This window comes from Lissotriton vulgaris, chromosome 3_1 (assembly GCF_964263255.1).
Source record: "Lissotriton vulgaris chromosome 3_1, aLisVul1.2, whole genome shotgun sequence".
NCBI classification, from domain to species: Eukaryota; Metazoa; Chordata; class Amphibia; order Caudata; family Salamandridae; genus Lissotriton; species Lissotriton vulgaris.
In genome coordinates, this window is record NC_141689.1 from 1472590754 (window position 1) to 1472609203 (window position 18450).

At 41.3% G+C, this 18450-nt stretch overlaps 1 protein-coding gene across 1 annotated transcript in view; it reads left to right on the top strand.

The window, feature by feature from the left end:
* Positions 1 to 18450, top strand: part of GRID2 (glutamate ionotropic receptor delta type subunit 2) — a 2654005-nt gene that overhangs the window by 1847477 nt on the left and 788078 nt on the right. The gene's annotated exons all lie outside the window — the stretch shown is intronic.

Here is an 18450-nt window from a genome sequence, read left to right on the forward strand (position 1 = left end):
GAATCTGCCTGAAAATTTCCTGAAAATGGCCTCGTCGAGCTCCGGTCCTTCCCTGAAAGTTTAGGGGGGGATACGTCAAGCGGGGGCCGAGATAAAAGGGGGGTCCCAAAACGCATTTTCCCCATGTTAATTTCCATAGGGCGGTCAATTTCACTTTTAGCCCGAACGGCTGAATGGATTTACACCAAACTTGGCAAAATTGTAGGGACTTGTAGCCCGATGTGCCTTTGCTATGTCTCAAGATATGTGCTGCAGTGGATTTTGAGTAATTTAGGTTCAAAAAAATATATATATCTATAGGCGCTCTCCGGTGCGCGCACCGGAGTGCGCTCCAGGCGCGACACGCGACTTGCGCGCAGAAAGCTGATTGGCTCTTGGGTGTCTGTAAACATTCTAAACAGTCTGGAGCGGCCGCCATCTTGTGTCTCGGTAAAATCGAGACACAAGGGGTTTGAAAAAAAAAGGGGCAAATGACCATAAGGGGGAAGAGTAGACCCCCTCTGACCCCCTAGGTTTGATGTAGGGACTAAAATAGGGTCCTGCAGGGCATTAACATTTTTTTTTCGTTTTGCGCGGGGGAAGCGCATGGTACGCGCACCGGCGAAGCACGGGGAAAATCCAGGACCATATTTATGAAGGCCTTGCGCTGTTAGTTTTGCGCCTCCTGTGCGTCAATTTTTGTGACGCACCAGCGGTGTAAAAAAATGCGCATTGTTATGCAATATTTAAAAAGTGACGCATCTATCTAGATGCGTCACTTTTTAAATATAGTGCAACGAGGCACATTTTATTACACTGCTGGTGTTATGCGTCACTTTTCTGTGCGCACTCCTTATGACATTCCAGATGTGTCATATTTAATGTATGACGAATCATGTTGCAAGGAGTTACAGATACGTCAGTATTTCTGACATATCTGTAAACATAAAAGTGATGCGAGGCAGGTGCAAGATTTTGACGCAACAGCATCCTAAAAGTGACGCAGAGAAATCTTATAGATTTCAGTACGTCGTTATTACCAAGCTTTTTGCGGGGGAATGCCCCCTTTGCATACATTATACCTGACGCAGATATAATGTGGCGCAGAGTTTTAAAAAGTGACCCATGTACCTAGATGCGTCACTTTTTAAAAATGGCGTCAGGTATAATGCATGCAGAGGGGGTGTTCTCCCGCAAAAAGCTTTGTAATAGCGACGCAGTGAAATCTTTGAGATTTCACTGCGTCAGTTTTAGGATGCTGTTGCGTCAAAATCTTGTGCCTGCTTTACAGCAGGTGTTAGACTGAGGCAAGACCTTTCACATGCTGCTTTCCCCATTTGAAAGGACACATTACTGGAGTTGCGTCACTTTTGTGACGCACTCCAGCAATGCGTTACTTGGAATGTCATAAGGAGTGCGCACAGAAAAGTGACGCATCGCACCAGTGGTGTAAAAAAATGTGCCTCGTTGCGTTATATTTAAAAAGTGACGTATCTAGGTAGATGGGTCACTTTTTAAAATCAAGCGCCACATTATATCTGCGTGAGGTATAATGCATGCAGAGGGGGTGTTCCCCCACAAAAAGCTTTGTAATAGCGACGCAGTGAAATGTTTGAGATTTCACTGCGTCACTTTTAGGATGCTGTTGCATCCTTTAAATATAGTGCAACGAGGCACATTTTATTACACTGCTGGTGTGATGCGTCACTTTTCTGTCCACAGTCCTTATGACATTCCAGATGTGTCATATTTAATGTATGACGAATCATGTTGCAAGGAGTTACAGATACGTCACTATTTCTCACATATCTGTAAACATGAAAGTGACGCGAGGCAGGCGCAAGATTTTGACGCAACAGCATCCTAAAAGTGACGCAGAGAAATCTCATAGATTTCAGTACGTCGTTATTACCAAGCTTTTTGCGAGGGATTGCCCCCTCTGCATACATTATACCTGATGCAGATACAATGTGGCGCAGAGTTTTAAAAAGTGACCCATGTACCTAGATGCGTCACTTTTTAAAAAATAGTGTCAGGTATAATGCATGCAGAGGGGGTGTTCCTTGCAAAAAGCTTGGTAATAATGACGCAGTGCGTCACTTTTAGGATGCTGTTGCGCCAAAATCTTGCGCCTGCTTCACAGCAAACCTTTCACATGGTGCTTTTTCCATGTGAAAGGACACATTACTGGAGTTGCGTCACTTTTGTGACGCACTCCTGCAATGCGTTACTTTTGTGTTTACAGATATGTCAGAAATACTGACATATCTGTAACTCCTTGCGAATTGATTAGTCATATATTAAATATGACATATCTGGAATGTCATAAGGAGTGCGTCCAGAAAAGTGACGCATCGCTGTTTTCACGTAGCGATGCGTCACTTTTCAGAAATGAGGCCTCCAGTTTATTCACTGTGTCATAACTTTCTTTTCTAACACTCACCTTCTTTCATTCCTCCTACTTCACTTCCTTTCACCTCTCATACCTTTCTGTTCTTTCTTACTCATTCTCCTTTCAATTATCAATGCACTATATTTCACTTACTCTTCATTTTTTAAGAATATAGCTCTTTGATGAGAATTGGAGGTAGTTCTGAAAAGAACTTTTGGTTTTCTTCTTTTAACTGAACAGGAACAAAAACAGGGAATAGAAACTGCTCAACAGGAGCAAAAAGAAAAGAAAAAAATTAGGGGTGGGAAGGGCAGCGATGGTTCTCCAATGCCCGAACCATGAGCAGGACACTTTGCTCCCCATAGGTGAGGAGTTGATTGCAGTATCTGCATCTGACGACCCCATGGTTAAATGCAGGTTGAATGTTTGCTACCTGCTCCTGTGATTGTTCTCTTCCAGAAGAAGTTGCTCCTCCTGTTGATGTAGAGGCCCCATCTCTGGGAACCTCTTGTGCCAGAGCCCTGACACTTTCCCGGGCAAAATTCTGGGGGTGCCTCCTCTCCACATGGCGAATCATGGTGAAGTTGCCAAAAGAGTATTTTTTTGGGGGGTTACCCCGTGACAGGACCTGTTTGCAGATCCTGCACTCTACTTTTGGTGCATTCACCTTCTTCTGGTCTGCTGGAAACTTAAAAAATTTCCAGATGAAATGTTCTTTGACCTTCGGCTGAGGAGGCTCTTCATCAATGAAATCATTGGAGTCATCTTCACTGCTGGATGGTCTGGCAGCCATGATTAATCAAGGAATATGGAGCAGCAAAAAAGGCAGGTCTTTCAGTCACAAAAGTGAAAGAAGAAGTGAAGGAAATGGGTGGGGATTTCATTCATTGTAAAAAAAAACTGTTAGCAACCAATGAAAAGTGTTATTTTAGGGTCACATGACCCGACGCGTTTACGCTGCGCGCTCCGGAGCACTTCCGGTGCGTTTACGCAGCGCGATCGTAGGCGCTTCCGGGGCGCAAACGTGGCGCGATCGTAGGCGCTTTTGCGTGCGTTTATGCGCCGCGAACGTAGGCGCTTCCGAGGGCACTTACGTTGCGCGCCGAAGTGACGTCATCAATCTTTTATAGAAATGCATAATCATTTTCCTTATTAAAAAAAACTCATTTTATTTGTATGGTACGAAATGTTTTGCATTATTATTAACTTTTCATTCATATTTTTTTCCACGAACGACAGTTGCGCTCTGGGTGCGCTTTCAGATGAGCTCTCGGAAAAGCTTACCGGAGAGCTTAGCTGAAAGCTTCCCGGAGCACGCACCCAGAGCGCAAAAGAAAAAAATTATATAAAAAAAATGAATACTTGAAAAAAAACAGCAAATTGTAAAAAAAAAAAAAGGTTAGAAACTCGATATACAAAGGAATTAGCATTTAAAAAACCTATGAAATTCACTGAAAAAACCATAGGTTTCACACCAGTTATAGTTAGGAATTAGCATTTAAAAAACCTATTAAATTCACTGAAAAAACCATAGGTTTCACACCAGTTATAGTTAGCTGGAAATTTTACTGATATAAAACCATTGAAATTCCCACGTTATAGTTAGATGGACTCACTATAACTTGCGCGTGCAATGCACTGCTGATGATGTCTTATTAAGCCAGTTAACCAATCAATTTTTAAAAACCATCCAATTAGACACTTATTTAAACATTTATTCTTCCATCAACTTTTACATATACATATATAAAATATATTTATTTTTCAGAAAGACACACATTCACTGGATGGTGTCATCAGTGATGTCATGAGTGATGTCACTGACCATGTCATGAGTGATGTAATATGTGATGTCAGTGAATATATATATATATATATATATATATATATATATATATATATATATATATATATATATATATATATATATATATATATATATATATATATATATATATAAAATTTAGATTTGTAGGGAGCACAGCTACCTGGAGGCACCAAAGGACAGATCGCGACAGAAAGGACAATATTTACTGATTAAATAGCCAGGTCTTGGGGCCTTTGCAGAAAATTTTATGATTGATTTCGTGACGAATTGCTGATATAAATATATACATATATATATATATATATATATATATATATATATATATATATATATATATATATATATATATATATATATATATATAGATAGATATATATATATATATATATATATATATATATAGATAGATATTCAGATTTATTTAACTTTATTTCGGTTACTGCAACCATAAAAGTGCAACGCATACAGTTCAGAGGGAATAAAAGCAGGGATATAAAATCAGCATCTCTAGGTTAACCCTACCTTTTGTTATGGCAACCAGTGAATTATGTATTTAAATGCAATGATTAATGGCAACATGGTTTAAGAACTGAAAAAATCAATAATCTACAAATACTGGTGAAAGAATCAATAAGTGAAAAAGTATACAGTACATTAGGAGAATAAAGCAGCATACTAAATACTAGTGGTAAAATCTATATCTGTCCAACTAAGTACCCGAGTAAGGCGGATAATGACTGTATGGTACTATTAGTCGAATCAGTTAATATTCTGCAACCTATGGTGGAAGGACAAAAAAGTGTGAGTGCATACATATTAACAGAAAGATAGAACATAATGTGCAAAGGCTGGTAGCCAAGACCTGTTGCAGATCTTCTAGACCATTGATCGACAATAGTATAATGGTAACCCAGGTAGTGATATGCCTGTAGTATAAACAAAGATAAAAGTATACGTGCAAAGACAGTAAATCAAATTCATCTAGCAATAGTCGCTTAGACATAGTAGATAAAACAATGATAAAATCTATTAAAAGGATTTGCAAGACGATTATAAGTTTTGACCGCATAAGTCTGTGCTGTAGACCAGGACCGCCATGCGGGCTAAGTGCTGTAGTTGCACTCATACCAAATCCAAAATATTTACATACATAGACAAGACAGTGTAAGAACAGGCCTTTAAACAGAAGTACAATAATTGTAATTTCATCACGGAATCCACATTCTACCAAGGACTTTGGCGACTGCACAAGCTATTGAAAGACTTTATATATATTACCTTGATACCCTTCTACTTCTGCTAGTAAAAGAATTACAGCCTCACCAACAGGCCCGTATTTCAAATGATGGTTGATTTATTTGGAAAGTGACAAAAATATATATATAAAACCTACTGGTGATCACTAGTAGGTAGTTATAGTTAGGACCAAGTTTTCATAGGAAAAGCATTTTTTTTTAGTTTCCCGCATCTTTAGTGCCGTTTGACAAATCTTCATATTTTTTTAAGTGTGTCAGTGATTTTAGTTCTGCATGGAAAGTTTTGAGTTCGATATGTCAAGCTAAGAAAAGGGGTGGGGACATAAAGTGTGTCTGCCATGTTAATTCCCATAGAGATTTTAGACACAGCTACAGAAATTACACCAAATTTGGCAGAAAGGTAGTTTTTGGTCCGGAAAGCACCCTTTTTGCTATTTGGTGTAAATCCATTCAGTAGTTTTAGAGATATTAAAGAAAATCCAAATGTGTCTATCTAGGGTTGTGATGCCTCCATGAACATTTACAATCTTGTGCAGAGATCTGATTGGCTGCCCACACTTCAACCAGAAAGTGTAGGCAGCTATCTTGGGACTCCGCCTCAGTAAAATCCCCCAAAAATGTAAAAATAAAGAAATGTGGCAGGGTAGGAATACCCTGATTCCCTAGCCTTGGTGCTAGCCTTGGTGCTGGGGTCAGCCAGGGTAAAAAAAAAAAAATCTTTTAATTTTTGCCGCAAAAAAAAAGAAGCGCAGTTTTCAGGAATTTGGGGAGGTAACGAAAACGTTTACTAACAGAGAACCCAAGATTGTTCCTTGAAAGACCAGCCAGTGAGGAAGAAGTGGATAAAGATACCATTCTCCCTGCTGCCATAGCTGTAGAATTCTTCATAGTAGTCCTGGGCCACTGCAATGGAGTGGTCAACACTGTTGATGGCATTGAACATGCTGAAAGAGCTCTCATACGACTTCCATCACCTCGATCACCTGGGCCCACTCGGCAGAGATCCCCTCAGTGTCAGTACAGGCATCCCTAACCTAGACAACAATGTTTCTGCACTCCCAGCGATCTTTACACTTCATGAGGTGACCTCTCAGTGTTCCTCGAGGCTCTGTGAAGAACTTGTACCCCTGCTATTTTAGCACAGGCGCTCTGAACAGGGTTTATGGACTCCTGTAGCGATACACCAGCCCAAACACACTGCTCAAAGATGCAGATCTCATGAGGAACTCCCCCATCCTTTAAGAGGGGAAACTCAGGCCATGCTTGGAAAATTACTCCAAGTGCCCTTTCTCAGGGAACCTGCAGTTCAGCCACATCAGAGTGCTATCAGGGTTGGTCACTGTGGAGAGGCCTGAACCAGTGACACCTGATTGGCGCAGGCTCTTTGCTCTCATGTTCTCATCAAGTATTGCCTAGAAAGAGACCCGTACATTACTGTTTGGACTCCTTGTGGAAGTCCTTAAGCGTCATTTCATCTAATACTATTTATTGATTGTGTGCAACAGTTCTGCAGTCTACATGCCTAAAGCGTCTGCTGTTTGCTCATCCTTACATTGTCTTTATCCTGTCTCTCAGCTGCAAGTAAACAAGGCTAGGCAAAGGTTGCAAGAGGTATATGCTCTGGTTCATTCACCGGTTAAGTCTTCGGCCTCTGAGGTCTGCATTCTCTACATTTAATTGAGCTGAACCTTGTGGATTCTGTTCCAACTGATAATGGCAGTGAAAGGCACTAAAAGTTGCTGCCTCTGGCCAGAGACATGCTGTGAGTGCTGATCACTGCATAAGGTCAGAGCTTACATTGTTATACGTAGGTACCCTGAGAGTGCTCGTGCAAGCTCGTGTTCTCTGGGCCCCACGCAGGTGCATTAAACTTAGGACAGCCAAGAATCTTATTGCGCTACATTATTCAGGCTCTCCAGCATCCCAAAATGTTGTGTTTTTTGGGCTTCTGTCCGCCACATACTGATTAGTCTTCCCCACAACCGGCAAGGTGACCTAGCAGAGAGCACACTATCACATTAAGAGTCACAGCAGAGGTCTGGGAGAGGCTTGGCGACTGACTGCTCTCCTGCAGGCCAATGGAAATGATATCGGACTCCCTGCGGAGAGTCTGATATCTAATATGGGACTCTCCGTGGGCACTGCAAGCACCCACAAAGTGTTTGTAAATAAATATATGCCTGTGCATAACACACTGGGATAAACAAGACACTTTGGAACATTATTGAGTGGGCAATGTATTCGCCGGAAGACCATTTAATCTTTTAATATGCTGGGTGGGGGAACAAAATAGCTCAGTGGGCTCAGCGCTCACCCACAGACATGCAGGCAACAAATGCAAATACAAGAAAGGACCACTGAGTCTTCAATCCTTCCAGTGTATAAAAATGAAGACTATTTGAGGTGTTAATAATTATTCCCACAGTTCTGTTTCTTTCACAAATTATCATAATGATTTTAATGTATCCGACAGAGTAGTAAATATGTATAACATTGTCTGCTGTTAAGTATTACATATGCAATATGTTTGCATCTCTCCAGAAGTACAGCCGGGAAGTGAAAGGGGCATACTGCCCAGATTCTGCCTTGTGAGTGTCTGGATAGTGTCTTCACACCATTGTCTTACCAGCAAAAAGATTATTTTACCACTGAACCCTCTCCCATAACATGCCCCGACCAGGACAATGACCTGCAGAGAACTAGCACAACTTTCAAACAAATGACTTTTATTCAGTATTTTAAAGAAGTAATGAGCAAAAGAAAATTCATGACCAACAAATCAAAATATTTAAAGGAAACTGCAGGCTCTGGTGGTGTAAATTTTGAGACAAATGAAAAAGTGAGAAACATTGTGATGGGTAATCAATCGGCCAAATAATTAAAGACACAGCTTAGAAAATAACAACAGAAAGCCTTCTTGATCTAACTTAAAGGTTGTAAAATGATTGATGATAATCAGTCAGTTACACAACAATGTTAAAATACATCATGTTGCTTTCTGTATCTTTGGTGTGTGAGAGAGTGGGTGTTATATGGTTGTGTGTATGTGTCAGAGTAAGTGGACAAGAAACTAGAGATTTGAATGGTAACGGGGACATTTTCAATACTAAAAAGGCTATAAATCAAGTCTGGGAAAGGGGCTGGAGAGAAAATTCTCAGGGAGCCGAGTCGTGTCGTGTGGACCTTGGCAGGTGACCATGGATGCTCTTCTCCCATCCAACACAGCGCAGCAAGATTCTCAGTGTTGACATGGCCATGCTGAGTTCATGCTACGCTGAGTCGGATGCAAAGAAATAACACTGAACCACCCTGCAGATAACTACATCCTAGTCTATCCTGAGCTGTCTACTAATGGGAGCATCTCAAGGTGAATATAAAATTCCATGCAAGGTCAGTGCAGATGATGGCATTAAAATGCAAATGGTCTATAACATTTGAGCAGACTCCTTTAACACAAGCTATAGACGTTCACTAATGTATGCGAAAGTACATCCTGAAGGAAGAATTGAGAGATATTTAAATGAAAGTGTTCTTTCAAATTAATATCATTGTATTTATGTGATTTCTGCAGCAATGTGCATTTCATTGTTTACAGAAAGGGAGCAACTGACTTAATCGTAGCTGTGTGAGATTCAGGAAATGATCAAAAGATAGTTGGTAAGATGTTATCTGTCTATAGCAGAGATTATGAGAGCTAATCAAATGTCGAGGAGAAGGTAGTATTTAGGGACATAAGGTATAAAAAGTAAGATACCATCAATGTACACTGGGGAGTGAGGCAGTGTAACCAAAGATATATGAAAGAAACAAAGTATATATTGAGACATCAAGAAACACCACTAATGTAAGTTAAAGTGGGGCAGGTCCAAATATTGAATTAAAGGCTATCTATTGAAATGCATGAAGGTTATAACAGGGAAAGGGTAATAAACATAGAGTGAAGAAAAGGTGAGGTGGAAGAAGATAATGAGGATTGAAGAGGGGAGTGAGGAGGCTGAAAATAGATCAGCCAAAAGGGATTGAATGACAGTAACTCCATACATGTTGAATAAGTAATATTACTGAAATACCAGGGCTGTAAATGAGAAATTCAACAGCATCGAACTTGAGGTATTAGAATGATTTTGCAGAAGTTGTACAGTTAGTAGAAATACGTGTAAAAGAGAGTGAAGTTGTGAAGATATGTAGAACAGGTAAAATAATTGTAGTACTGTGAGCGAGAAAAAATATGAGAAGTGACAAAGGAGATTAAAAATAGTGTGTAGTGGGAAAACAAACATAATATAATTGCTGTGTTCCTACAATGGGGAGTCATCCGCATCAACTGAGGAATGAAATAAATAATGGGACATACAGATGTGGACATTACTTATGGATGATTTCATGGAAAATATTGACTTTGTGACTGATGTTCACACTCAATCAATCAATCAATCAATTGCATTTATAGAGCACACTGTTGCTTCATGTGAGGTGTCCAGGCGCTAACAGCAAAAGAACCTGGCCTGTAAGTTTAAGGAAAAGGATGAAATACGCCTCACCAAAAAGAACATGTTCAACCTCTTTTTAAAGATAGGGTTAGAGGGAGCCATACAAACAGTTTTGGAACTTGCAGAGGTCTAAGATTGCTCAATCTTAAAGGGCTGAGTGTGTTCAGCTAGCGACCCCAGTTTGGCTTGCAGTTAAGGCCCTGCAGAGGTGCTGGCGCACCTCTGCATGCCTAAAAAACTGGTTAACGCTTGGACATAGGAACGCACTCTCAATTTTCAAGATTTTTATGATCACTACACTGTACCTCAGTTACTAATCGAAGTTGGGTTGTAACCCGCACTTATTTAAGGTTTATCTAGTAGCCAGGAAAACATAAATTATTACAATGTGATCCACAAAGGTATATACAGTCAAGAAAAAATCAAAATAGCCAGCAGTTATCACAGTGTCTTCAATTCACACAAGAGCGAGAACAGCCGTACAAATGCAAGATATAATAACCTGCTTCCGGTTATCGAGAAATTCCCCCCATTGAGGTGCTGAATTGACTTCAAAGAGGCTTTGACTTTGGCAACCCTATATTATCATTTGATTTAAGCCAACCAGTAATCTCTGACCATAATCATAGTGATGCACATTTTCAAAATAATCCAAACAGCTCAGGAGGAACTAACAGTGAAACAGAATGCTGGCGGCAAACTTCCAGATTCTCTTTTTGCAGTGAAAAAAAGGAAAAATAAAATGATAACTCAAGGTTATTATCATTTTGGTTTTCCTTGTAGCGTCTTTTTGGGGCGCGACTGCTCTCACAGCAGGGGGCGGAGTGGTTTGCACTCCCTATGTGAGCATGAGTGCTTGGCCAGCCCACTTGGGCCACCAAAAACAGTCATGCGCACCTACCGCGTTCTCCATGCAGGCTGCATTACAGCCTGTCTGGAGAATATGCCCACCCCTCCAGCCCCAGGCTGAGTGCCGTGTCACAGCGTTCAGACCAAACACAATGCTGCATTGCAGTGTTGTGATTGGCTGCAGGGAGCCCAGGATCCCTGGTGCTTCCAGCTTCCTGTCTCCCCAAATATATCAGAAGGAGAGGCGGCGCCCGGCCAGGCAGCAGGCTGGGAGTTAAGTTATTATTTCAGCCAATCCTGCCCATACCTCTACCCCTGCACCCATCCCACCCCACTGATGCTTCCAAGTAGCAATAGCTAGTGGATAGAACAATAGTTCAGGCATCAGAAATACACACAATCACAACTTTCCCAGAAAAAAAGTTTAGATAAATGCATTGCAGTTTCTACTAAAGATTTAACAGCAATTAACAAGCAGAATAACCGTTATAAATAGTCCATCTTCACAGATTAACAATTCTATTCGGTCAAATTGGTCTAAACATAAAAGAAAGAAAACTTAGTAAATCAAACAAAAAAAGCAAAAGGGGGCTAAGGGCAAATGACACAAAAAACTAGCAACATTTATTTACCATCTTCAAGCCAACACCAAACCCAAATGACAAAATTTAGGTAATTTAACCACATGCAGAGCCTGAGAAACCACAATCTGTGAAAGGATTATCTCACCTCATAACATTGAACTAAAATGCTACACATCTCCCTCTATTAGCTCGTGCACTCAGTTCAGCTTTAGCACTATATAATCTTCCTCTCAATTAAGAGATCTGCTGGTTCCACCTTATACGAAGAGTAACAGTCGAGAAGTACGAGAGATTACAGTCAAGCTAGCATCACCTTGTCCTTCAATTCATACATTCGTACATACATTTACATGTACATACATTTACATACAATTCACACTGGCATGCTAATTAAAGATAATATCTCATCTCCAACCCTTGTTAGGCCCCAAAATAAAATTGTATTGCTGTGCACTCCGAGACAACAAATATACTGATTTGCAGCAACTCAAAAACCAGCTGTCCAAACCATGTATCCAACTCCAAGCAACACTGGAGCTAATGGTAACTTAATCACTATCTTATACCCGGAATATAAATCCAAAGGTGAACAGGACAATCCTAAACAGGGGCAGTATTGTGAAATTATTAGTTGCTCTCCAAGATCTAATGCATCTACCATCAAGTAATATAGGAGCTATAACATTTTAACTACCCTTGAATCCGGGAAAAAATGACGCCACCATTGTCTCTTGCACATCAGAAGAGGCTGCAAGACTAAGTCGATTAAAATGTAAAGAATTTGAAGACTGGGAAATCACAGTGATCCAACTCACTCATGAGCAGTGAAGGAAAAGTTTAATTTTTATTTGAAATTCTATGAAGCCGCCTTAATGTTCATGTGTTCTACAAATGTATTTTGAAGATCAGGAATATTGCTGTTTATTCAGAATGGCGGCATGCCTTGTGTGGATATTACAGGACTTCAATAGAGGCCTCTTACCATGCTTTCCTCTTTAAGAGGCTAACGAAAGAAGTGCAAGGTTGAGCCCATAGAGGATCCACTACATCAATCGATACTTTGTTCCCTATATCAATCTTTGCATTTCCTCTCTGTTAGTATGGTTATGTGCTAAGGTAAATGTAACATATGTTTTTGGACATGCATTCGGCAAATATAGTTTGAAATTAACTAAGGTTTCAAATTTCACATAATAATGCAAAGGCACTATTTTTGTAATATATTTTTATAATTTAAAGCAAATCCATCTTGCTCTCCTTCTACATCGTGATATTAGATTTAGCATGCTGTTATAGTGCTTACTTTAGAAAAGAAAATTATTAATTATTGAAGTGAATTAAATGTGTATATACATATGAATTATATAGTGAAAACAAAGAGGTATTGCAGAAGGAAGAGGAGAGGGAACTTGGAGTGTCTATGGCAATGCAAGAATGAACTAAATGAGAGAATAGGATAAGAATCATAACAGATGTAAATAAAAAGACAAAACAACCTACATCCTGTTTTGCTCAGTAAAAGGAAAATGCCAGGTTAACTGCTTCAGGTAAGTTTTATTCTTTCTGCAGAACTGAGCATCAGGCAGCAATGGCTGATCTCATACGAACATCGACCTGCATTCCTACCTCCTCAAGGCATGAGGAGATTGGAATCAAGGCAAGCCCCCGACATGCCCCCTTCCTTGCAGAATATCGACAAATGAAAAAACACAATAAAACCCAAACCATACATGCGTGTACAAATTGCACCAAAAATCGGATAACTATCATAACTGTTTAACACAACAAATGTGAAAACATCGAAAAAATATAAGCACAAATGTCACATTACAATTTATACAAAATGAAGGAAGATTCCTATATAAAAGCCTAAAACACACTACACTCTAAATCATTGAAAATCTGAGGAAGGAAACACACTTCAATATAAAATCATTGACTATCGGGGAAAGAATCTTTGTTGCTTTGAACAAGGCCAAAATCTGCAAACACTCGTAGATCTTGATGACCCCTTAGGTGGCTCAACACCCATCCTTTCTCATACTTACTCAGTCTTGGTCCTACATTACAACCACCATACTCTTGTTCCAGAGTTTGCCATTCTCCAGAACCACCACATGGTCCTTCACGTTCTTCACCAAATACGGGGCCAAAATCTAGAATATTCCTTGCAAACATGACGAGAAATAAGTACCCTCACCAAGTCACAAGCTTGAACCCCGCTTTCTCTTCTTTATACCCCCTTTGTAAGCTTGTCTCCCATGTATGCAGCTTCACACATACAACACACTTTTCATCTCTTCACCATCCAGGTTCTTTTTTTTCATTCATCCCCTGTAAAAACATGTGCAGGCAACTCTATCGCTTACTAAGGAAAAGCTCTATGCTTAAAAGTGGGGGTGGTTCTCATGACCTATACCATTTCCACGACTGCTCTCTAACAATCTAACCTATTAACTAGAGCGAATTAAAGTTGATCCTTCATTGTACGATTCACTCTCTCAACAAGACTATTGCTACGAGAATAATACAATGATGTCCTTATAAGCTTAATTCCACTTGATTTGATGAAGTAACACTGTGTCCTTAGACACAAATTCACTACGGTTGTCTGTTACCAGTTCTTCCAGGAAGCCTGCCCTGATGAAAATGTCTTGAAAAAAATCAATGAACATCCTGGAATTTACACTGTTGATGAATTTTATCTCTGTAGACTTGGACATGTAAATGATCAACACCAAGTCATACTTAGACAAACTGCTCAATACCATAGAAGGACCAGACACATTGAACGTTAATTAATGCCATGGCATCCCAACCACAGGTGTCACGGGGTGGTACAGTGGCCTGTCACTTAAAATGCATGCACTACATTCCCTCACACAATTTTGAACTGCTCTGTCCATCCCAGTCCACCAAAAATCCTCTCTGACATGGCATTTCATTTCACACATGCCTACCTGTCCCTTGTGTACTATATCGCAACTTGTATTGATATTCTTGCATATGACATTGCCACTTTGCAATACGCTGGGTTACCCTTCTACCATTGCTAGTACTGAATAACTCCACTAATGGTTTATGATCGGTGCGAAGAATGAATTGATTTCCTCAGAACACATTTCTAAAAAACTGTACCCCTACCATAAACCAAAAGCCTCCTTCTCAGTGGTGGAATGTGTAAGTTTCACTACACACAGTGCCCTGACATTGTGCTTTGCTCGTGTGGTTTCAGGACTCATCTTTATCGCCACTGAAAGGAAATGCAGTGTTAACTGGTTTAGGTAAGTTGTATTCTTCCTACAGCACCATGCAGCTGCAACTGACGATCTCCATATATGACCAACATTCCACAATGCGAGCATCAACCTGCATTCCAACCTCCGCAGGGCACAAGGAGATTGGAATGAAGGCAAAATCACATCACTCAGGTATTGTGGTGAGGCAGGAGAGCAGAAATCAAGTTGATAGTAATGACAAGGTAGATTTTTCTTTAAAAAGTATGATTGTCATTACACTAGAGCCTGGATATTATGCCAAACAATCCTACTCTATAAAAAAGAATTTTCAAGAAGGTAAGGTGAGTGGAAGGAATGCTATATTTGTAGTTGTAAATAATAAAAAAGGATTGAGTTTAAGATATTTCAAGCCTCTACTGCGAGCATATTGTACCATAAAGAGCACTTACTGCCTAAAAAGTACTCCTATGCTGGTGGTTTTAAAGCTTATAAATGGGATGCTTAAAAATGTGTCTGTTTTATAAATTTAGTGGGTCTATGGGTTCCAGCAGAAGCCAATTGAACACCGTCATGCTGAGGTTTAGAAGTAGGGAGGTTCCAGATAATTAACACAAATTTGTGAAAATACCCTGTACAAATATGACATACACTGAGGTGTTATATCTGATTTGTAGTTGTTATTTTTCTGGAAGATGGAAAGGCTCTATCTCTATTCCGTATAGGAAGAAGTGGCACTGTCTGATCTTTGAGCATGTCTAGTTGATGCAACTGAAAATAATTTTGGGGGGGCTTATATTTGTATATACACTTAATTTCCTGGGATGTTTCTAATATACTGAACCGAAGACTGTATTGTCAAAGGCTGTCTTCTGAGTAAAATATCAACTGAATACAGGAGTCTGCTATACCAAATTTTAACCTGTCAAGCCTGTATGCTAATTCTTCTGTGAAATATGTGGTACCAGGACTGATGCGGGTCATGGATTTGGAAGATGCGCACTGCATGGGCGGAGTCGGTGCGAGGCTTCCGTGAATTACACTTTTCAATTGAATAGAAGTCTCTCTTAATTACAAGGAAGCAATTCAACACAACTTGATGACTTTTCACATTTTAATAACATTTTTCCAACAGCTTTTCTTCTTGGTACTTTGTTTTGTGGGACTGAGAATCCTTGTCCAATCATTGTTCTCGGAATTTTCTATAAATTATTATAATTATAGGCACAGCCACTATACCAATATCTGCTTTTATCTCATTATCATCAGATTCTCTATTTTTAAAGCATTTTTGATGTTGCTTAACCTTTATTTTGCAGGCTATATCTGGCTGAGTATTCTTCTTCACTGTTATAAACTCTTATCATTGGTATTACATCTTCTCTAACCTGGCTCAGCTAAAATAAAGGAGAACACTCTTAAAGTTCATTATTTGTTCTATTCATGTTCATGTTAATGTCCTATTTGAGGATTTGAGGTGGTAACAGATAATGGGGTCAGACTAAATATAATCTTATAATAATAAAGGATTTTGTAGAGCGCTCAGTAACGCCATCACGGCGTGTCCCCGCGCTAGTGGAGAAGAAACAAACAGACCTCAGAGGAGACCCCTCCCCAGAGCCTTACAGTATGTACAAGTAGGTTTTCAGCAGAGAACGAAATAGTCCCTCTCTGCTCTCTAGTCTAAGGGCTAGCGGGAGTTTGTTCCAATTTTGGGCGGCCAGTAATGTGAAGGAACGCCCTCCCATTCTGGATCTTTTTATCCGTGGAACCGTCAGCAGCCCCGTACCACCCGAGCGAAGGGCCCTGGGCGGCTCGTATCTGCAGACTAGGTCCCGAAGATAAGCAGGGGCCCTTAGCCAGACAATCCGGTGGCACATAACCAAGCATTTGAACAAAACACGCTACTTTATGGGGAGCCAGTGGAGGGCGTCCAGCGCGTTCTGTGAGTTGGCTCTCCCCGGCCTCCTCAGCACCAGGCGAGCAGCCGCATTCTGGATGACCTGCAGACGGCCCATACTCCTCTCGGTGGTACCAAGGAACAAAATGTTCCCATAGTCCAATCGAGAGGTGACCAAAGCCTGCGTCATCGTCCTTCTGGCAGTCAAGGGGAGAAGATCCAGTGTCTTATTCAGAACCTTCAGAACCCCGAAGCATTTCCCCACAAGGCTTCTCATGTGACCCTCATAGGACAGCGTGGGATTTACCCACACTCCTAGGTTTTTAGCTTCCTCACACGGTACAGGGGTAGCGCCCAGGCAAGATGGCCACCAATCGGCTAACCAGCTACTGCTCTTTCCGCCCACCACTAAAACCTCAGTTTTAGACCCATTAAGTTTTAAACAGTAGGCATCCATCCAGTCAAAATTGGAGGATGCTCCTGTGGGGTTCTGGGACAGCGAGATAAGCAGTTGGGTGTCGTCGGCGTAAGACACCAACTCCACCCCAAACGCTTGGACAACCTTTGCCAGGGAGGCCATATAAAGATTGAAGAGTGTAGGGCTCAAAGCTGAGCCCTGAGGCACTCCCTGGTCCAGCGGCACCTCGGAGGAGCGGCAGGACCCCTGTTGAACTTGAAAGCAGCGCCCCGTCAGGAACGACTGCAGCCAGTTCAGGGCGGCCCCTGCGACCCCTGCCTCGTTTAGACACTGTAGCAAGATGGAATGAGCTACAGTGTCAAACGCTGCGCTGAGGTCGAGCATTATTAAGGGCATGGTGTGCCCGGCATCCGCTCCAGCTCTGAGGGTCTCCGTGGCCCGCAGAAGAGCTGTCTCCATCGAGAAGCCCGCCCGAAAGCCCGATTGGGAGGGGTGTAGAATATTAACTCTCTCAAGATGTTCAACTAATTGAGAATTCACCACCTGTTCTGCGACTTTGGCCAAATATGGAAGCAACGATATGGGCCTTAAGTTCTCTAACACTTCTAGGCTAACGTTGGGCTTTTTCCTAATAGGCAACACAACCGCCCTCTTCCAGTCCCCCGGGAGCTGTTGAGTGGAGAAAGACGTCTGCAGTACATGCCTGATGTAAGGTTCAAGCACTGACAGACCGCCAGTCACCACTCTAGGAGGAGCAGAATCAAGGGGAGAGCCTGATCTGACGCTGCGACAGATCCTGGTTAAGCTCTCAGTAGGAGGAACTGTGAACAGTTGTAATGTGGCGCACGTATCGATGGGTATCATCGCAGCCCTAAATTCTGTGCCACTTACAGGTTGTTTGGAAAAAGAGGCATAGATGTTCTTTACCTTCCCAGAAAAGAAGTCAGCTACCCTGTTGCATTCTGCAACAGAATCTACTATTGGGGCATTGGAGCTAGATACTAGGGATATCTCCTTAAAGATTTTAAAGAGTTCTCTAGACGAGCTCTCTGCTTCCTCTATCCGGGACTGATAGTGTTTTGCTTTCGCCCTGCTTACCTGTAGCAACTCTTGCCCTGCGAGCACGGATTCCTCCGCCAGCTCCGTTCAAGTTTTTTGCATTCCGATTTAATTAGCTGTAACTCCTGGGTAAACCAACGGGCCGTTCGCTGTCTGCCACCTTTCGTCTTGTAACTGCTACGGGGAGCCAGCGAGTCCAAGGCAGTTAGAATGAGTTCATTGAATTCAGTGTTTGCCCTGTCACTGTCTCTGCCCACGGGTGGGCCCACCCACCCTCTGTATGAGCAAGTTAAAAGCCTCTTGGGAGAACTGCTTTCATTTCCGCTGGGGAAAATTACTATTATCATTACTAACTGTCTTCTGGGGTAGATAACAGAATTGAAGTGGCACTAGATAGTGGTCCGACCAGGGAAGTGGTTGAGGTGTCAGCACTTTTACCCCATCCCAACTGGCAAACAC